The sequence below is a fragment of the Ictidomys tridecemlineatus genome, chromosome 2 (genome assembly GCF_052094955.1).
Source record: "Ictidomys tridecemlineatus isolate mIctTri1 chromosome 2, mIctTri1.hap1, whole genome shotgun sequence".
NCBI classification, from domain to species: Eukaryota; Metazoa; Chordata; class Mammalia; order Rodentia; family Sciuridae; genus Ictidomys; species Ictidomys tridecemlineatus.
In genome coordinates this window covers 109,474,549-109,497,460 of record NC_135478.1, presented here as the reverse complement: position 1 = coordinate 109,497,460, position 22,912 = coordinate 109,474,549, and the positions used below count along the sequence as shown (strand labels likewise).

At 40.9% G+C, this 22,912-nt stretch overlaps 3 pseudogenes; 2 read left to right on the top strand and 1 right to left on the bottom strand.

Moving 5' to 3' along the window:
- The first annotated feature begins 8,894 nt into the window (after nucleotides 1–8,894).
- LOC144369976 (CCR4-NOT transcription complex subunit 7 pseudogene) lies at nucleotides 8,895–9,500 on the top strand (annotated as a pseudogene).
- Nucleotides 9,501–15,434: 5,934 nt separating this feature from the next.
- Nucleotides 15,435–21,446, bottom strand: LOC144368420 (heterogeneous nuclear ribonucleoprotein A1-like 2; annotated as a pseudogene).
- Nucleotides 21,447–21,609: 163 nt separating this feature from the next.
- Nucleotides 21,610–22,471, top strand: LOC144368419 (CCR4-NOT transcription complex subunit 7 pseudogene; annotated as a pseudogene).
- The last annotated feature ends 441 nt before the right edge of the window (nucleotides 22,472–22,912 follow it).

Sequence of the window (22,912 nt, the reverse complement as noted above, 5' to 3'; positions counted from 1 at the left end):
AACTTTCAGCAGCCAGGGAGGCGCGCCGGTAAGTGCCAGGTAAAGTGGGACCCGCTGTTAAAAAGCGGAAGCTCCTCTGTAAATAAAGAGGGAGCATTAAAAGGTAATTGCTCCTCTGTAAATAAAGAGAGGGCGTTACATCTCATAGCAATTGCACTCTGTATTTTCGTTTTTGTTTTCTGTGTATTTTTGTTTTGTTTTTTGTGTATTTTCACTTTCGTTTTCTGTGTTTTCTTGTGTTGCGTCATGGGTGCCATGACTTCAAGTCCACTTCTTCTGGCCCTAGATGGCCTTTTACGTTCCAAGGGACTGGAGGTGAAACATAGTACTTTAGAGAAATTTTTACAGAGGGTGGATACTGCTGCACCGTGGTTCGCATTTTTGGGAAGTCTCACTACACCCAGCTGGGATAAATTAGGCAAAGATCTTGATTTTGCTCATGAGCAGGGCATACTAGAGGGTGGGGTGATACCCCTCTGGAAGATGGTCCGTAGTTGCCTTACAGATGGCAGATGCCAAGAAGCGCTTGCTAAAGGGCAGGAAGTTTTAGAACAATTGCATGAGGAAAAGTCAGAAACGACAGAGAGCGAAGTGTCTCAGGAGGAGGGGAGTGTGCGGGGCGTGGAGAACGGGAAGAGACGACTGTATCCAGATCTCAGTGTGCTGCGCACACCCCCATGCGAAAGTGGGTCAGAGGTAGAAGACAATGAGGAGGAGGAGCTGGGGACGCTGTCTCGGCAGCTAGGGAGTCTAGCTAAAGGGAACAGAGATATGCAAGGGCTCAAGAAAGGATGACCTCCCGATCCGCCTCCGTATGGCGGGGGTGGTTCGGGACGAAGTTTCCACGCCCAAACATGGAGGGCTGTTAACGCTGAGATGGGTCTTGCTTATCCAGTTTTTCAGGATGATAATAGGGAAAGATTTCATGAGCCTTTGGATTTCAAAATGGTAAAGACCCTGGCGGAGTCTGTGCGCACTTATGGGGTCGATGCCGCTTTTACACTAACTCAGGTGGAGAATCTGTCTAGATACTGCATGACTCCCTCTGATTGGGCTAGCCTCGTTCGGGCTTGTGTCTCCCCAGGCAAATATTTGGACTGGAGAGCATTTGTGCTAGAGGGCGCAGCAGAGCAGGCCGCCCAAAATCATGCAGCGGGACACCCCCATTGGGACAAAGACATGCTTTTGGGACAAGGGAGATTTGCTAATCAACCGACAGGAATTCCTCTTGAAGCATATGACCAGATTAATAATATTTGCATTCGGGCATGGAAATCACTTCCAAATAGAGGAGAGGTGTCTGGTAACCTGACTAAAATTATACAAGGCCCTACAGAACCCTTTTCAGATTTTGTAGCAAGGATGGTGGATGCCGCTGGAAAGATTTTTGGAGATCCTGATAGAGCCATGCCCCTTATCAAGCAATTGGTTTTTGAGCAATGCACCAAAGAATGTAAAGCAGCGATTACTCCTTATAAAAATAAAGACATAGAAGCATGGATGAAGGTGTGTAGAGAGCTTGGAGGACCTTTAACTAATGCAGGTCTTGCAGCTGCTGTCCTTCGGATTACAAAAAGGGGTGGTTCTGGTGCCGGAACATGCTTTCGTTGTGGTCAGCCTGGTCATCTCAAGCATGAATGTCCCAAAAAAGACAATTTCAATGGACCTCCCCATGGTGGCTTTTCCAATGGCCCTCATTTACCGGGGTTGTGTCCAAGATGTAAAAAGGGGAAGCATTGGGCAAAAGAGTGTAGATCAGTGAGGGACATCCATGGTCAGCCTATTTTAACTGGGTCAAAAAACAGCCGAAGGGGCCCTCGACCCCAGGGCCCACAAATATATGGGGCAATGGAGAATGTCACACCTGAACCCGAGACATGGCCATCTCTACGCCATCCCATGAGACGCGGAGAGCCACTACAGGTGCAGCGGGATTGGACCTCTGTTCCACCTCCAGACTCGTATTAACACCTAAGATGGGAGTCCAATTGGTAGAAACTGAGTTCAAAGGGCCTTTACCACCTGGCACTGTGGGCTTGTTGATTGGACGTGCTTCCTCTATTTTACAAGGTCTTCGTGTTTTTCCCGGAGTCATAAGCCCTGATACTGTGGGGACAGTAAAAGTCATGGTGGAAGCTCCAAGAGGCATTGTGTCTATCTCCCCAGGGGATCGGATTGCTCAATTACTAATTTTGCCTAGTTTACATAACCACTTCCCAGCTGACTCACAGTCACGGATGGGAAGTGAGATTGGTAGCACTGGAGGGAATTGTGTCTATTTGTCACTGGGTATGAGCAACCGCCCCACTTTGGAATTAATCATAGAGGGTAAATCTATTGTAGGACTGCTGGATACAGGAGCAGATCGTAGCATTATAGCCCTTAAAGACTGGTCTAAGGGATGGCCAGTACAGACTTCTGATCAATCCTTAAGAGGACTTGGATATGCCCAAGCTCCTCAAATTAGCTTCAGACATCTATCCTGGAAAGACCCAGAGGGACACAGTGGTGCCTTTCAACCTTATGTGCTTGATTTACCTATTTCTTTATGGGGCCGTGATCTGATGAAAGACATGGGGTTCACCCTTAGTAATGACTATTCCCTAATGTCTCAACAGATTATGCAAAATATGGGGTACAGGCCAGGTCTAGGACTAGGAAAACATCTACAGGGGCGTAAACACCCTGTTCAAGGTCGTCAAAAACTTGACAGATTCGGTCTGGGTTTTTCATAGGGGCCGCTGGGGCTCAAATACCCATAACGTGGCTCACCGAGGAGCCTGTTTGGGTGCCTCAGTGGCCCCTTCCCTCGGCTAAACTGGCAGCAGCCCATGACCTAGTTAAAGAACAACTTGACTTGGGCCACATTCAACATTCTACTTCTCCATGGAATACTCCCATATTTGTCATTAAGACAAAATCAGGGAAGTGGCGCCTACTGCATGATTTACGAGCAGTTAATGTCAAATGCAACTTATGGGGCCCATTCAAAGAGGGCTGCCGCTGCTTTCCTCTGTTCCTCAGGGCTGGCATATCATTGCTCTTGACATTAAGGACTGTTCCTTTTCTATTCCTTTGCATCCTAAAGACTCACAGCGTTTTGCCTTCACCCTTCCCTCGTGTAATCATGAGGAACCAGATCAAAGATTTGAGTGAGTTGTTTTACCACAGGGAATGTCTAACAGTCCCACGATTTGTCAGATGTATGTAGGGAAGGCACTCGCACCTCTCAGACAAAAATATCCTTCCATCAAGATTATTCATTATATGGATGATGTATTATTGGCAGCCAAATTACAACAGTCAGTTAATGAGGCCTATAAAGACCTGGTGAAGTTGTTAGCTCAATATGGATTACATATTGCACCTGAAAAGGTTCAAACAGGGGATTCTATTAAGTATTTGGGAGCGACGATTGGATATGACATATTAAAACCACAAAAAGTTACTATAAGAACTCAGGATCTCCAAACTCTAAAAGATTTTCAAAAACTGTTGGGAGATATTAATTGGATAAGAGGTTATTTACATATTCCTAATATCGTGCTACAGCCTTTGTATGCTATTCTTAAGGGTGATCCAGATCTTACTTCCCCTCGTACCCTCACTAAAGAGGCCAGAGCGGCCCTTATAAAAGTAGAAGAAGCTATACAACATGCTACTCTATGCAGGCTCCAGAGTGATAAACCTTTCCAGTTATGTGTGCTTGCCACTATGCGGCAGCCTACTGGAGTACTGTGGCAAGATGGGCCTTTACTATGGATCCACCCACGTGTATCCCCAGGAAAATCTTTAGAATACTATCCTGATGCTGTTGCAGCGTTAGCACTTAGAGGGATTCAACAGAGCATTCAATTTTTTCGGACAAGCACCTTCTTCTCTTATCATACCCTATTCTAAAGTTCAAATTAATGTTTTGTGTGCTACTCTAGACAACTGGGCCATTCTATGTTGCTCGTTTCAAGGGGATATTGATAATCATTACCCTTCTCATCCATTACTCCGTTTTGTTGAAGAACATCCCATCATTTTCCCTAAAGTAACTTCACCCACTCCAATTCCGGGGGCTGTTAACATTTTTACTGATGGCTCTAAGTCTGGAATGGGAGCTTATGTGATTAATGACTCTCCCCCTGTCCAGCATCAATTTGCTCCTGGAAATCCACAATGGGTAGAACTACAAATTGTCATTGAAGTTTTTAAACAGTGTTCTTTTCCTTTCAATCTCATTTCGGACTCCATCTATGTGGTGCAGGCGCTCAAAATTCTGGAGGCTGTAGGAGCTATTAGTGACACCCATAATGTATCTGCTTACTTTAATCAGCTTCAACAGCTTATCCGTAGCCACACTGCCCCTTTCTATTTAATGCACATTCGGGCTCACACCTCTCATCCTGGCCCGTTATTACAGGGTAATGCCTGTGCTGACTCGGCAACTAGAAGCCAGTTGGTATGTTTGGCCTCCTCCTTAGAAGAAGCTAAATTGTTTCATCACAACTTTCATGTCAATGCTATGACACTACGCAGACGTTTTTCCATCTCAAGAGCAGATGCTCGTCAGATAGTATTACAATGTCCCCATTGTGTCACATTTCTTCATCCTCCTACTTATGGTGTAAACCCACGAGGATTGAAGCCATTGGTTGTCTGGCAAATGGACATAACTCACGTGCCTGACTTTGGTAACCTCAAATATGTACATGTTTCTATTGACACATACTCTGGAATTGTTCATACTTCTGCTTTGTCGGGAGAAAAGGCACCTAATGTCATTACTCATTGCTTAGAGGCATGAGCAGCATGGGGTGCACCTGCATCCCTTAAGACTGATAATGGACCTGCTTATACTGGCAGACAGTTTACATCTTTTTGTTCTACTATGGGAGTACAACTTGCTCATGGGTTGCCTTACAATCCTCAAGGGCAAGGCATTGTTGAACGTGCCCACCGCACCTTAAAAGAAACCTTAGAAAAACAAAACGGGGGAATAGGAGTTGACCACACTCCTAAAGAACGCCTGTCCTTAGCTCTTTTTACCATTAATTTTTTGAATTTGGATATTCATGGCCGCTCTGCGGCCGATAGACATGTGTCCCCTCAGCCCTCTGTGATTGGCTATGTTAAGTGGAAGGATGTTCTTACGGGCCAATGGAATGGCCCTGACCCCGTGCTGACATGGGCACGAGGATCTGTATGTGTTTTTCCCCAGGATCGCACGGAGCCGCTGTGGATCCCTGAACGCCTGACAAGAAGAGTCTCGAGATCTACTAACCAGCAGCAGGAGGTGCCACAACAGTCCCATGATGAGGAGCTTCATTCTGATGAGTGCTCTGGCTCTGATGCTGGTGCCAACGGTACAGATGACACTAATGCAGTGGTGGGCAGTGGCACGGGCATGGCCAATGCCAATGCCAGTTCATAGTAATTCTAGTGTCCTCCCCACTCTTTTTTCTACCTCATGTGAGATGTCTACTCCTTGTACCTCTCCTAGAGGGGACATGGAAAATATTTTTAATCAGTCTCAAGTTAATCTCACAGGAGTTTTTTGTTTCAGCCTTGGGAACACTAATTGTATTAGCCTTAAGACCAAAAATTTGACTAACTGGGAGGACCCATTGCGGTCCAGTCGAGTCTCAGGGAGCATTCTCAGTGCTGTATTGAGCCAAGTAGTTTCAGGGAAGCAATCAGGCTCAGGGACCCCCGCAACTAGCTCTGTTTTAAACATAACTACTTTAGCTATTATCTCCGAGGTACTAATCCCAATGCCTCCTTCTTCTAATAGTACTTGCAATGCCACTCATTTCAAGGCCTCTCCTTACTGTACCCCTAATTTTGGTTTTTCCCCAACATTTATGCCTTGTCAGGATCATTCTTGGGAGAAACATCAAGTTGCTAAAGGTTTCTCCTTCCCCCCCCCCCTCTTAAGAGATATGTTTATAACTTTAACAACAATGCCAACTCCTCTACAGGAACAGGTTGGTCCTGGTTTCAATGGCTCATTTCCAATGAGAAGGGGGCTTCAGCCGATATTTCTGAATTGGCTCAATTACTAGGAGCCAAAAGTTGGCTGGCTAATGTTTCTGGCACTACTAAGGAGAGTGAACGAGGTAATAGGCTTACATCTGTTTCGTTCAACTCTCTGTTACATTATGCCACATTGCCTCCTGCTATGGTCTGTATCCAATCCCCGTTCCTGTTCCTTTTAGCTAATGACACCTCATCGGGGATGCTGGATTGTTCTAATATTACCTGTTTCTTATCTGAGTGTTGGAATGGTTCTTGGACTGTAGCAGTGATTATGAAAATTCCAACTTTTGTCCCAATCCCAGTCACTGCGGATCCAGATAAATTTCCTATTGTAGAGCTACTTAGAGTCCGCAGAGATTTTGGAATCACAGCAGCTATAGTGACAGCCGTGGCGGCATCTGCTGCTGCAGCAGTTACGGCTGGAGTAGCCATGGCCAGTCAAGTACAAACTGCTGCCACCATTAATCAAGTTGTTCAACAAACGTCCACTATACTTGAATCGCAAAATGCGATTAATCAACATATTTTGTCAGGGATTTTAGCTGCCAACCAAAGAATAGATTTTCTTCAAGCTCAGGTAGAGGAATTGGCTGACCTAGTACTTTTAGGCTGCATTGACCAACGTGCACATTTATGTATAACCTCTGTCAGATTTAATGATTCCAGGAATGCTTCCCACATCATTGGTGGATATTTGGCTGGGAATTGGTCCATGGAAGCGGAAGACATGATCCAGTCTCAACTAACCCAGATAGCTGTCTTGAATAGTACCCGTGTCGATCCCGTGACTCTAGGTCAATTCACCAATTGGATATCTTCTGCCTTTTTCTTTTTTAAGGAGAAGGTGGGAGTAGGCATTTTTGGTGCACTGTGTTGTTTTGGTATGTTCCTCTGTTTGTGGTTTCTCTGTCTCCTTAAAGCTCGTAGTGCTCAAGATAAGGCTATGATCATACAAGCTCTTACAGCTTTAGAAAATGGTAACTCGCCACAGGTCTGGCTTGCGCATCTTAAGCAATAAACTTTTGACATGTCTTTCCTCGTTATTCTCTTAGTGTTGAAAAGCCCTTGCACTCTGCAGGCCTTGCTGCCATTGCACGCAGATGGGTTTCCACACCCTTTGACATGGTCGTTGCACCCCAAGTTCTTATAACATTGCACTAAGTTCGACATGTCCTTCTTTTGTCATCCTTCTAGTGTTGGAAAGCCTTTGCACTCTGCCGGTCTTGCTGCCATTGCACGCAGATGGGTTTCCACGCTAGTGCTTCTCTATCACCTTAAAGTCCGTGCCTTTCTTTCAGGGTGCTGCCAACTTGTTTGTAGTTGTACTTCTAGACAGCCACAGTTCAACCTCAGCTATTCCCTCTTACTCACCATCGTCACGATACAGGATGCGAGGCAAGGCACTGCACTTGAGTGATCCATTGAGAAGAGGGACCTCAAGGGGAGCATGTCCTATTGCATGCGGGTTTGACGTGTCTACGCCCCGCCCCACAAAAAAAGGCGTCGGCTGATATGGTGTCAGATCTGGGGAAGGCGCCCCCTAGGGCTGGACCATACTATGCAGCCACTTCTGCACAGTGGGATAGGACCTCTACTCTCGCCTGTATTGTCTTAGTAAAACAAAAAGGGGGAGCTGTGGTGAGCCGTTCCTGCGGACTGTGGTCGCCATTACATGATGGCGCTGGCTCCGCTGTGGTCTGTGAAGGACAACTCCTTATCAGAGAGAGTTGGCGTGTTGTTTTCTAGCACCCTGTGAGAAGGGTCCACGTGGCAGCTTCGCATTGGGGTTCGCGGTGCTTTATTAAGGCTGGGAGGGGCATCCGAGGATTATTCCGAGGATTATTAGAAAAATGTCAAGGGCCTGAATAAACTACTGAAAGAAGATTCCTGAGTCGTGTCTTCCTTGCTGGCAAGGGGGTCGTGACAATCTTCTCCATCCTGAAGTGGCAAGAGAGAGGAGAAGGGGCTGCATCTGTGCCCACCCCAGAGATCAGTGAGACCCCAAAATGGCTGAGTCCTGGATGGTCTTTCTGTCCTATCAGGCTGGTCAATCCACATTCTTCCTACTCAAATTTGTAGTCAGCTATCTTCAGATTTGTTTTTAAATGTAGATTTTTTCCCACTATGTAATGACCTCTACCATCTGGGTTTTGAATTCCATGAAGAAGATGATTCTGAAGTCATAGAAAGGAGGCCCTCCTGAATTTCCCTGGACACACATCACTGCTTTCCTTTGTACATGTCTAGATCCATTATATCTGACACAAAAACTTGTTCTTTTGGAAAAAGATAATATGTTACATGGAACTATACAGCAGCAGACATGAGTTTTTCCATTACTTTTCCATCTTGCCAATCATATTTTACACCAATATTCTCTCATCCAGAAGCATAATCATGGTGAAAAGCTGTGGTGCAGCATGGTGAGGCCAAGCTCTGGCTCCCTTTTCGCAGTTACTGAACAGAGTGTCTATGGGGCACCTGCTGGAGGTATTGGGTGCTGCCTCTGTGGTAAGGAGGAGGAGCCTGAGCTCAGAGAAACAAATAAACAAATAAGGTTTAAATTTTTTCTGAAACAAATGTTCAATGAAATATAACATTTTGATAATCAGTATCTAGATTCCCTGATACCTTAACTGTGCCAGCAGCAACAGTAGATCAGAGCCAAAGAATTTGAGAAGTTTAGGCTTGTAACTGGGTAAAGAAATGAGAAGATTCATCATTATTCAAAAATATAATTATGTTGCTGTGGAAATAAAGTTTTCAGGTGTGGGTGCAAGACCGACAGAAGTTTTCAGATATAATTCCAAAGTAAACCAACTATTACAGCATCATGTAAACTTGATAATTGAGCTAGGGCTGAATTTATGAATGAACAAGGAGAATGTTTTCCTGGAACTTCACTCTGACAGTTTCATTTTACATTTAATTTGATGGAGGACATGTATGCACCAAAATCTGCACAGCTGCTAACATCATCTAGTATCCAGTTCAAAAAACATAAGGAGGAAAGACTCAGTACTTTGCAGAACTTCTTGTGACTTCCAGAGTGGTTCTCTATGAAGGCGTCAATTGATAATCATTTCTCAGTGGTTAGGACTTTGGTAATTTAATAAAAATCCTGACCAACTATAATTTGCCCAAAGAAGAACATGACTTCTTTGAGATTCTTTCAATTGTACTTCTCCTGTTATTTATGATGTGAATACTTCAAGGAGAGCTGAGAAAAATCTTAACAGTGGATTACAAGAGTTCTGAACAGCTAGAGCTAAAACAGGTAGGACATAACATCAGGCAGGATCAAATTTGTTGTTTTCAGCAATGGTCTTTTTCAAAAAGAGAGAAATGTTCTTTGAAGATCATATCAGTGAGACAGATATTATGGTCATTTGTGTGGCCGTGATCCTAGTTCATTCCATGTACAAAGTGGCACAGGGAATGCATAGGAGGAGGAAGCCAACAAGCAGTCATGACAAGAAATAGTCCTTTGTATTTTATTTGAGCTACACACGTGCTTGTATATAGGTTTTATCTCTGCTTGAATCCCTTGAACAATACACATATTCCTGCCCCACTGCCTGTATTTTGGCCCACCTTGTATTTGGACTTTAATTATTTAATATGATGATTCCTTTCTCAGACCTTAATAACAGAAGTATATCCAGATTAAATTGAACTAATTCTAATATATGTTAGTAAGCATGTGTGACAAAATGGCTAAAGCTGCATCATATGGAATACTTTGAAAATAATAACAATTGGACAAAGTACTTGAAATTGGAATTTTCCCCCCTTTCCTAAATTAACTAGCATTGACTGTAATTTATTTCCCAGTTTCATGTCTCTCCCTTCCATTCTGCAGGAGTTTTTACTGTTTAAGATTATGGACCACCAATTTTTCACATTAGTGACACCAGTCTTTGTTTTTTCAGAAATTGTGTTTTTTCTCGCTCTTACCTAACAAAAAGATCACCTGCCTTTATGACCTACAGAAGCACATACATGCATTGTGAAACCTGTTGAATCACAAAACTAACAAAAAACATATAAGAATTACTGCAATGTCTTTATAGATCCTAGGCCCATTTATTGGTTGGGTAATTTGGGTTGTGTTGTTGTTGGATTTGGAGTTTTTTGTTTTTGTCTTTTTTTGATGTGGAGTTTTTGAGTTCTATATATATCCTGTAGATTAATGCTGTTCTGTCCTATTCTGTAGGTTCTCTCTTCATGTTATTGTTATTGTTTCCTTTGCTGAAGCTTTTTAGTTTGAATTCGTCCATTTCATTAATTTTTTTAAATTTAATTTTATTTTTTACACAAATGGAACATGACTTTTTAGTTCTGTGGTTATACATGATGTAGACTCTCACCATTTTTACAATTAGATCTGTACTAGGGTAATAATGTTCATATAAGTCCAACATCCATTTATCTGAGAAAATATTTGGCCTTTGGTTTTTTGGAATTGGCTTACTTTGCTTAGCAAGATATTCTCTAGTTCCATTCATTTACCTGTAAATGCCATGATTTCTTTCTTCTTTAAGGTTGAGTAATATTCCATTGTGTATATATACCACAGTTTCTTTATTCACTCATCAATCCAAGAGAATCTGGGTTGGTTCCACTGTTCAGCTACTGAGAATTGAGCTACTATAAACATTGAGGTGACTTCATTCCTATTGTATACTGATGTTAAGTCATTTGTGTATCACCTGAGGAGTGGGATAGGTGGATTAATTGGTGGTTTTATTCTAGGTTTTCTAAAGAATCTCATACTGCTTTTCAAAGTGGCTGCATGATTTTACAATCCCACCAGCAATGAATCAATATATCTTTTTCCCCAGCACTTACTCACCAGCAGTTGAATTTTTGATAATTGCTCTTCTGACTGGAGTGAGATGAAATCTCAGAGAAATTTTGATTTGTATTGCTCTAATTGCTAGATATATTGAACATTTTTCATATATTTGTTGATAGATTGTATTTCTTCTTCAGTGAAGGTGTCTGCTAATTCCATTTATCAACTGAGTTATTTGTTGTTGGTGGTGTTGTTTTTGGTGTTAAATTTTTTGAGTTCATTATATATCATGGAGATTAATGCTCCATCTGTTCTGCATGTGGTAAAGATTTTCTCTCATCCTTTTGACTCTTTTGGCTCTCTCTTCACGTCATTCATTGTTTCTTTTGCTACAAAAAATTATTTTGAATCAATTGCCATTTATTGATTCTTGACTTTATTTATTGTGTTTTAGAAATATTGTTAAGGAAGTCGGGTATTAGCTGACATGATGAAGATTTGGGCCTACTTTTTCTTCTATTAGGTGCACGGTCTCTGTTCTAGTGCCTAAGTCTGTAATCCAATTTGAGTTGAGTATTTTGCAGGGTGAGAGATAGGAGTTTAATAGAAGTTTAATATCACTTTGCTACATAAGGATTTCTACTTTTCCTAACACCATTTATTGTAGAGGATATCTTTTCTCCAATGCATACTTTTGGTGTTTTGTCTAGTATGAGATAACTGTATTTATGTGGGTTTGATTCTGTGTCTTCTATTCTGTACCATGGGTCCACAGGTGTGTTTTGGTGCCAATACCATGCTGGGTTTTGTTGTTGTTGTTGTTGTTGTTTTGTTTTGTATTGTTTTTTGGGGTTTTTTTTGTTTTGTTTTGTTTTTAGTAATGCTGAGGATTAAACCCAGGCCCTTGTGCATGCAAGGCAAGCATGCTACCAACTGGGCTACATCCCCAGTCCCCATGCCATTTATGTTACAAGGGCTCTGCAGTATAGTTTAAGGTCTGGTATTGTTTTGCTTTCTGCTTTACTCTTCTTGCTAAGGATTTCTTTGGCTATTCTGAGTCTCCTCTTGTTCCAAATGAATTTCACAATAGCTCTTTGTAGTTCTTTGAAGAATGTCAATGGATTTTCATAGGAATATCACAAAATCTATATAACCATTTGATAGTATGGCCATTTTGACAATATATAATCATGCATATGGGAGATTTTTCCAGATTCTAAGGTTCTCTTCAATTTATTGAAGAGAACCTTTATTTAGTGTTTTCATTATAGAGGTATTTTACCTCTTTCTTAGATTGATTCCCCAAGTATTTTTTAATGCTACAATTAATAGCGTATTAAGAAAGAGAAATTAAGAAAACTTAATTTCTCTTTCAGTGTATTCATCACTGATGTGTAGGAATACATTTGATTTTTATACTCTGCTACTTTGCTGAATACATTAGTTAATTCTAGAATTTATCTCGGTGGAATTTTTTTGGATCTTCTAAATATAAAATCCATGACCATGTCAAATAGTGATAACTTGAGTAGTCCTATTTCCTATTTGTATCCCTTTAATTTCTTTCAATTGTCTAATTGCTCTGGCTACAGTTTCCATGAATATGCTGAATAGAAGTGATGGTACAGGGCATCCTTATCTTGTTCAAGAGTTTAGAAGGGATTCTTTCAGTATTTCCCATTTAAAATGATGTTTTTCTTGATTTAGCATAAATAGGTTTTACCATGTTGAAGTATGTTTTTACTATCTCTACCTATTCTCATGTTTTGCACATAAAAAGGTGCTGTAAAAAAATCACATGGTCCACATTAAAACATGCTGACCAAATTCAAGATATCTGTATTTTAAAGATGTTTTAATGTTTAATTCATATTCAATAAAAATATAATGTTATCAGTTTCAAAAAAATGTATTGTATTTTTCAAATGCTTTTTCTACATCTATTGAGATGATCATATGATTCTTGTCTTAAGGTTATTGAATTTATTTACTCATTTCTGTAGGTTGAACCAAAATTGCATCCCTATGGTGAACCCCAATTGATCATGGTACACTATCTTTTTAATTTGTTTGAGTATGTGATTTGCCAGAATTTTGTGGAGAACTTTTGATCTATGTTCATCAGTGATATTGGTATTTCTTGTTGTATCTTTGTCTCCTGTTGGTTTCAGGTGAGCCTAGCCTCACAGAATTAGTTTGGAAGGGTTCTCTCCTTTTCTACTTAATAGAATTGTTTGAGGAGTACTTGTGCTAAATCTTCTTTGGAGTCCTTGAAGAACTCAGGTGATAATCCATGTGTTCTGGGCTTTTTATTTTTGGTAGGCTCTTAATGGCATCTTCTAATTCATTACTTAAAATTGATCTATTTAAATTGTGTCTGTCCAGAGAAAGATATACAATCAATCAACAAATACATGAAAAAATGCTCACCATCTCTAGCAATCAGAGAAATGCAAATTAAAACCACTCTAAGGTACCATCTCACCCCAGTAAGAAAGGCAGCCATTATGAAGTCAAACTACAAGTGCTGGCGAGGATGTGGGGAAAAGGGTACACTTGTACATTGCTGGTGGGACTGCAAATTGGTGTGGCCAATTTGGAAATCAGTATGGAGATTCTTTGGAAAGCTGGTAATGAAATCACCATTCGACCCAGCTATTCCCTTCTCAGACTATTCCCAAAAGACCTAAAAAGTGCATACTACAGGGATACCGGGTCATCAATGTTCATAGCAGCACAATACACAATAGCTAGACGGTGGAACCAACCTAGATGCCCTGCAATAGATGAATGGATAAAAAAAATGTGGCATATATACACAATGGAATATTACTCAGCACTAAAAAATAACAAAATCATGGCATTTGCAGGGAAATGGATGGCATTAGAGCAGGTTATGCTAAGTGAAGTCAGCCAATCCCTTAAAAACAAATGCTGAATGTCTTCTTTGATTTAAGGGGGGTGACTCAAAACAGAGCAGGGAGGAAGAGCATGAGAAGAAGATTACCATCAAACAGGAACAAGAGGTGGGAGGGAATGGGCGAGAGAGGGGGAATTGCATGGAAGATGGAAGGAGACCCGCATTGTTATACGAAAATACATATAAGAGGATGTGAGGTGAAGGGGAGGAAAAAAAAATAAGAGAGAGGGAAATGAGTTATGGTAGATGGAGTAGAGGGAGGGGAGGGGAGAGGAGGGGAGAGGAGAGGAAGGGAGTGGGGATAGGAAAGGCATAGGAAGGGCAGCAGAATACAACAGACACTAGTATGGCAGTATGTATAAACGTGGCTGTATAATCAATGTGATCCTGCAATCTGTACATGTGGGAATAATAAGAATTCATACCTCATTTGAAGTAAATGTATGATATATTGCCGCAGTCTGGATGGGCACAATCATGAGCCACTGAAGTAAGAACAAACTTTATTTCTGAACTCCACCAGCACACTCCACACACACTCCTGGGAACTCCCCTGAACACACGGCGCCTCCTCCAAGAACCAGAAATATCCCCCCTCTGGCACCTCCCCAACCAATGGGAACTCTCTGGGAATCCCCGCAAGAGCTCAAGAAGAACTCAACAGGAACTCCGCCAGAACTCAAAAGTAATCATCTTAATGGCTCACTAGCATCACCTCTCAACCACTACTTCTGGCAAAAAATGCCATGTGTCATCCCGACTCGGCTGTGGCCCTCAACAATATATGATATGTCAAGATCAATGTAATGTTTTGAGCAACTAATAAATTTCTGATGTTTAAATAAATAAATAAATAAATAAATAAATAAATAAATAAATAAGTGTGTCTGACCTTCTGGTACAGTTTGGATAGATTATATGTCTCTAGAAATTTGTGAATATCTTTGAGATTTTCTATTTTATTGGAGCACGAATTTTCAAAATAGTTTCTAATTATCTTCTGTATTTTAGTAGTGTTCTGTCACCACTAGAGAGTCTTGTAGGACTTCCTTGTTGCCTGACACAACTGTTCAGTTAAGACCATTGACTCAAAGGAGTCTTAATTTTGCTTATAGGCCCTCTGTTCACTGATGGGGACTCAGCAGTTGTGTTCTGTCTGGTTTGACTGAGTCCCTGGAGCAGAGGATTTTGTCTCATCTCATCAAATGCTTCCTGCCAGGGTTAACCCAGGAGGAAAGCAAGTTCATTCTTTCTTACTCTGCACTGTGTGCTACACTCCAACATCAGGGCTCAGAAGAGGCTGGGGCAACCATTATGGAGACACAGCTACATGAACAGTTCTCTAGCATAGGGTGAACAATTAAAGGATACCTACAGCAGCCCAGCCCCAATTTGACAATCAAAGACTGTGTCCACCATGAACAGAAGTCTTCCTGCAGCTCCTCATTACTGCTCTGGTTGATATAAGTCTTTAGCAAGTCTCAATTCTTAGTTGAAATCAACCACTCAGTCTCAGAATAAAGAGAAATTTTTCTCCTCCCCTTACCTCATCCCCTATTCCTAAGTGTGTTTGGATATTTCCTTTCAAGGTTGTATTGAGTCAACTGCACCCTTTTTTTTAAAGACACATTTATTCAGCATCATGTTCAGACTATTACATTTAGCAATCAACAGCATGGGTGCAAAAAAAAAAGTCTACATTAAACCCTTTGTTGGAATGCTTTACACTTTCCACAGAACAGAAACTAAAATAACCTGTTATACAATTAGTCACAAATACAGTCCTCAAGTTTTTTTGCCCATACACATGAGTATTGTATAAACCATGTCTTCTTTGTAGCAGCTAGGCCCTGCCACCACTGTGCTTGGCTGAGTTTACAAATATGTTGTAACCTGTAGCTTCCCTGTCAGTTCTCTGGCTCTCCTCTCTTGCTAAGCTTTGTTTCCTGGCAGTATTAAAACCTTCTGCTACTGCCATAGCTACTGCTTCTGCTGGAACCGCCATAGCCACCTTGGTTTCGTGGTTTGGCAAAATATTGGCCTCCACCACCGTAAAGGTCCAGAGCTTCTGCCTCCAAAGTTTCCACCCTTCATGGGTCCCAAATTTGATGACTGATTGTTGTAACTGCCAAAATCATTGTAGCTTCGACCACCTCCAAAATTGCTTCCATCATTACCAAATTGTAGCCATCCCTGCTGTCACCATATCCACCACCACCACGACTACCACCAAAGTCACCACGACCACTGAAGTTCCCTCCATGAGCAAAATTGTCATTTCCACCAAAACCACCTTCACGACCACCACCCAAGTTTCCAGAACCACTTCGACCTCTTTGGCTAGATGAGGCACAGGCCATCTCTTGCTTTGACAGGGCTTTCCTCACTTCACAGTTGTGGCCATTCACAGTATGGTATTTCTGAATGACAATCTTATCCACAGAGTCATGGTCATCAAAAGTTACAAAAGCAAAGCCCCTTTTCTTTCCACTGCCTTGGTCAGTCATGATTTCAATAACTTCAATTTTCCCATACTGTTCAAAATAATCTCTTAGGTGATGTTCTTCATTGTCTTCTTTAATGCCACCAACAAAGATCTTTTTCACAGTTAAGTGGGCCCCTGTTCTTTGATAATCTTCTCGTGAGAGAGCTCTTTTGGGTTCCACAACTCTTCCATCCACTTTGTGTGGTCTTGCATTCATGGCTGCATCCACTTCCTCCACAGTGGCATAAGTGACAAACTCAAAGTCTCTGGAGTGCTTGGATTACCACAGAGTCTGTGAGTGTTTCCCATTGCTCAAAATGGCTTCTCAGACTCTCAGCAGTTGTTTCAAAGCTCAGCCCTCCAATGAATAGCTTCCGCAGCTGTTCAGACTCTTTAGGGGACTCTGATTTAGACAGACAGCAGCAGGAAGACAGACTTTAATGATGCTTTCTCTGTGGCATCCATGGGCAGAAAGGAGTAAGCTAACAAATGTATCCAGAGTCAACTGCACTCTATCTCTGCATCTCCTGAACCATCTCCCAGACTCATCTACTCCAGGATTAGCAGCTTTAGTCCAGTAGATCCTACATTCAATGGTACTATGCAACTCAGCCTCATGAAAAATATCAGGGTTCTTGGGTCTTCAGGCATTTACCTAGAACGCAAATGCCTGAACAAGTACACATATGTTCTGCACATTTCTGAAACTGAGGATAAACTAGTCATTGTGTAGTGCATGGCATGACAGCTCTAAGATTCACTCAGTGCTATTAGCCCACACAGAAAAGAGAGATAACCCTACTCTGTATTAGAGATGGTGCTGAAAAGTCACAAACTAGAATATCAAATGCATGATGTAGGTTCACAGAACATTCTTATAGTATGGCCAGTTTGAAAATATTTAATTATGCCTATGGGAGATTTCTCCAGCTTCTAAGGTCGAATTATTTAGTGTTTTCATTATAGAAGTCTTTCACCTCTTTCTTTAGATTGATCCCCAAGTATTTGATTTTTTAAGCTATTATGAATGGGTAGTTTTCCTAATTTCTATTTCAGTGGATTCATCACTGATGTACAGGAATAAGTTTGATTTATGAATGTTGATTTTATATCCTGCTACTTTGCTGAATTTATTTGTTAACTGGTAGAATTTTGTGGATCTTCTAAATATAGAATCATGACTTTGGCAAATAGTGATAGGTTGAGTTGTTCTTTTTCTATTTGTATCCCTTTAATTTCTTTCATCTGCCTAAATGCTCTGGCTACAGTTTCCAGGAATATGTTGAATAGAAGTGATGATAAAAGGCATCATTGACTTGTTCTAGTTTTAGCTGGGATTCTTTCAGTATTTCCCATTTAGAATGATGTTGTCCTTGGAATAATATAAATTGGTTTTACCATGTTGAAGTATGTTTCTACTATTGCTAGTTTTTGTCATGTTTTGAACTTGAAGAGGTGCTGTACTTTGTCCTGCTTTTTCTGCATCTATTGAGATGTTCATATGATTCTTGTCTTTAAGTCTATTGAAATTATTTACTGATTTCTGTAGGTTGAACCAAAATTGCATCCTTGTGGTGAACTCCACTTGATCAATGTACACTATCTCTTTAATTTGTTTTAGTATGTGATTTGCCAAAATTTTATTAACAACTTTTGATTTATATTCATCAGTGATATTGGTATTTCCTTGTTGTGTCTTTGTCTCATGTTGGTATCAGGGTGATAATAGCCTCATAGAATGAGTTTAGAAGGGTTCCCTTCTTTTCTATTTAATGGAATTATTTGAGGAGTACTGCTGTTAAATCTTCTTTGGGGGCCTTGAGGAACTCAGGTAGAATCCATGTGTTCTGGGGGTTAAATCTTCTTTGGAGGCCTTGAGGAACTCAGGTAGAATCCATGTGTTCTGGGGTTTTATTGGTTGGTAGGCTCTTAATGGCACCTTCTAATTCATTGCTTAAAATTGATCTATTTAAATTGTGTATATCCTCCTGATTCACTTTGGGTAGATATTACCTCTCAAGAAATTTTTCGATGTCTTTGAGATTTTCTATTTTATTGGAGTATAAATTTTAAAAATAGTTTCTTATTATCTTCTGTATTTCAGTGGTGTCCTGATGTACTCTGTCACCACCAGAGGGTGCTGTGGGACTGCCTTGTTGCCCCACACTACTGTTCAGTTAGGACTATTCACTCAAAGGAGACTTAATCTTGTTGGTGGATGCTGTGTTCCCTGATAAGGATCCAGCAGCTGTGTACTGTCTGGCTTGGCTGAGTACCTGGAGCAGAGGCTTTTCTTTCACCTCATCAGGTGCTTTCTGCCAGGGTCCTGCAAGGAGGAAAGCAACTTCATTCTTTCTCACTCTGCATTGTGTGCTGCCCTCCAGCACCAGGGCTCAGAGTGCAACTGTGGGCAACTGTGATGGAGAAAGAATTGCATGAATAGCCCTCCTATAGCAGAGGGTAAACAATTAAAGGCCAGCAGCCCAGCCCCAATGCGACACTCAAGAACTGTGTCCACTCTAAACTGGAGTCCTCCTGCACCTCCTCATTACTGCTCTGGTTGACGTCAGTCTTTACCAAGTCTCAATTCTTAGTTGAAATCAACCATTCAGTCACAGAATAATGAGAAATTTTTCTCCTCCCCCTTACCTTATCCCCTACTCCTATCTGTTTGCAGTTTCCCTTTCAAGGTTGTATTGAGTCAACTCTACTCCATCTCTGCAACTCCTGAATCACCTGCTACACTCACCTACTCCAGTATTAGCAGCTTTAGTGTCAGCAGATGCTACATAAAATGGTACCATGCTACTCAACCTCATGAAATGTATCAGGGTTCTGGGGTCCCCAGGCACTTGCCTGGAACACAGATGCCTGAAAAAGTACAAGTGTTCTGCACATCTCTGAGCTGCAACCTGAGGATAAGCTGATTATTATGCAGTGCATGGCATGACAGCTCTAAGATTCACTCAGTGTTATTAGCCCACAAAGAAAAGAGAGATAACCCTATTCTGTGTTATACATGGTGCTAAAAGTCACAAACTAGAATATCAAATGCATGATGTATGTTCAGTGGACTATTTTAAGTGGGTTTCTGATATATATAATAATGAAATCATAGTATAAGACATATATAATTGTAAATTACCCAAGGTTCTATGAAGATCATATGTGTGCAATGTAAAAGTACAACCAACCCCAACTTGATATGCTTATGACTTTAAAGTGATTCCTTGTTATATTTTCAATGAGTATATATAAATGGTTCCAAGTTCCCATGGCAAGAACAGTGTGGTTTGCTGATAATGGACCACAAAGTTGTCCACACACTAAACTCTGAATTCTATGAATATGCAAGGATGTATGATAAAGTAATAATGAATCAGCCATGGAATTAATGTTACTAATAATCTCACATTAGGGTCATAAGATAATCCTGGAATTTACCTTGAGGTCATGAGAGTCCTTAGGAGTGGAAGAGAAAGATGAAGCAACTAGTGTGGTATGTTATGAGAAGGTATCCATTCAGGATTTCTGGCTTTGAAGATGGAGGCAGTGACTACTAGCCAAGAAATGTGGGTGACCCTAGAATTTGGAAAATTAAATAAGACAGATTTTCCCCTGGAGCCTCCAGAAAGTAGCACAACCCTGGCACCACACTGAAGTTAGCCCAGTGAGATCCCTGTCACTCTACTTACCTCTGCAAATGTAAAGTAAATATTTTTTGTTGGTTCATGCCTCCTATCTTATAGTCATTTCAATTATGGATATATATCCCCAATTTTCTCCCATAGCTCAATGGACCACAATTTGGAGAAAAGTCATTCATTTGATCATATTTATGTAAACTCTAACTTGGGGTGCTGGGTTGATCTTAGGTCAAGTGACTTAACCAACTCAGCCAACCTACATCCTGGAAATATGGACATAATGAGAGGACATGAAAGAAACATTTATTATGATCCTCTGAGTTGGGTTTCCTAAATGATCTCAAACACTGAGAATGCCCAGCTCTGTGTTCTTTTTCATGGCACTTTTCATATACAATGATTGATGCCTGGTAAATTTTTGGTGGAAAAAACAAACACCCAAATTACCACATCAATATTACTTTGTTAGTGAGATTGATCTGAGCACAGTACTTGACACAGAAATATCTGCACCAGTATTTCTAAGATTCAAATGAAAAGGTAAAAAGGCAGAGTCACTACCCAAGAGAATTCTAAACTTCATCATAACAGGGGTGGGCAGAGGAGTGAACCTTGTGTCACTAAGGTGGGCTTATAACTGTGCTCTTCTGCAGTGTGCCAGAACCTGCTTCATCCCAGGTTCTGCCCATCAGGCAAATAAAAGTATCGCCACCCTCCACACTTTGTCTTGGATTATTCCAGGCCCAGAAAAAGAACAGCCAGTGAGGGTCAGTGGGTGGAGGGACATTTGCATGAGCTGCTCCACCTTGAGGCCAATGGGGAGGGATAAGAAAGGCTGGAGGCAGCCCACACCAGCTCTGGACTCAGGAAACTGTCCAACATGGTTGGAACTCTTCTTCTCCTTATTATGCTCACTCACTGCCCAGGTAGGGACATACTTCTGTGCCCCATGGCAGACCCCTGTCCTGAGTCTATCTTCAAGGGCTCAGATCCCCAAACACATGCACCCTTTCTCATTTGGAAGAAATCTCAGGATCCACTTGGCCTTAGTATGATGATACATTATTCTTCCATTCACTGGTGGCACAAAGGACATCTTCTTTATCTTGCAGTGGCAAGAAAGAGGAGAAGGGGATGCATCTGAGCCTACCCCAGAAATTAGTCTGACCCCAAAATGGCTCAGTCCTGGAAGGTCTCTCTGTCCTATCAAGGTGGTCAGTCCATATTCTTTCTACTCATATTTGTAGTCAGCTATCTTCAGATTTGATGTTAAATGTAGGTTTGTTTCCACTATGTAATGACCTCTATTATCTGGGTTCTGAATTTCATAAAGAAGATGATTCTGAACTTCAAGAAAGAAGGCCTTCCTGAATTTCCCTGGACACCTATCACTGCTTTCCTATGTATATGTCTAGATTCATTATATCTGACACAAAAACTTAAAGTTCTTTTAGAAAAAGATAATACATTACATGGAACTATACAGCAGCAAACATGAGTTTTCCATTACTTTTCCATCTTGCCAATCATATTTTTCAGCAATATTCTCTCATCTACAAGCACAATCATGGTGAAAAGCTATGGTGCAGCATGGTGAGGCCAAGCTCTGGCTCCCTTTTCGCAGTTACTGAACAGAGTGTCTATGGGGAATCTGCTGGAGCCATTGGGTGTTTCCTCTGAGAAGGAGGAGCCTGAGCTTAGAGAAACAAACAAATAAGGTTTAAATTGATTCCCTGGTGCCTTCACTGTGCTAGCAGCAACTGTAGATCAGAACCAAAGAATTTGAGAAGTTTAGGCTTGTAACTGGATGAAGAGATGAGAAGATTCACCATTATTCAAAAATGTAATTATGTTGCTGTGGAAACCAAGATTTCAGGTGTGCGTACAAGACCCATTGAAGCTTTCAGATATAATGCCAAACATCAATACCAACTATTTCAGTGTCATGTAAACTTGATAATTGAGCTAGGACTGAATTTATGAATGAACAAGTAGAATGCTTTTCAAGAACTTCACTCTGAGTTTCATTATACATTTAATTTGATGGAGGACATGTATACAGAAAAATCTGTACAGCTGCTAACATCATCTGGTATCCAGTTGAAAAAACACAAGGAGGAAAGAATACAGACCCAGTACTTTTCAGAACTTCTTGTGACTTTCAGAGTGGTCCTCTATGAAGGGGTCAAATGATAATCATTTCTCAGTGGTTAGGACTTTGGCAATTTAATCAAAATCCCAACCAACTATAATTTGCCCAAAGAAGAACTTGGCTTCTTTGAGAGTCTTTCGATTATTCTTCTCCTGCCGTTTATGATGTTAATACCTCAAGAAGAGCTGAAAAAATCTTAACAGTGGATTACAACGAGTTTCTGAACAGCTAGAGATGAAAAAAAAAATAGGACATAGCATCAGGCAAGATCAAATTTGTTGTTTTCAGCAATGGCTTTATTAAAAAAGAGAGAAATGTTCTTTGAAGATTATGTCAATGATGTCAAATATTATGGTCAATTCTGTGGCCATGATTCTAGTTCATCCTAGTACAGAGTGGCATAGGGAATGCATAGGAAGAGGAAGCCAACAAGCAGTCATGACAAGAAATAGTCTTTTTATTTTACTTGAGCTACACATATGCTTGTATATATGTTTTATCTCTGCTTGAATCCCTTGAACAATACACACATTCTCACCTCACTGCCTGAATTTTGGCCCACCTTGTTTTTGGACTTTGATTACTTAGTATGATCATTCCTTTCTCAGGCCTTAATAACAGAAGTATATCCAGATTAAATTTGAATTTTTTCTAATATACATGCAAGCATGTGTGACAAAATGGCTAAAGCTATGTTACATGGAATACTTTGAAAATAATAATAATAATTGGACAATTTGAGACCTACTTGAGTTTGGGATTTTTCCCCCTTTCCTAAATTAACTAGCACTGACTGTAATTTATTTCCCAGTTTCATGTCTCTCCCTTCTATTCTGCAGGAGTTTTAGCTATTTAAGATTGTGGACCATCAATTTTGTACTTT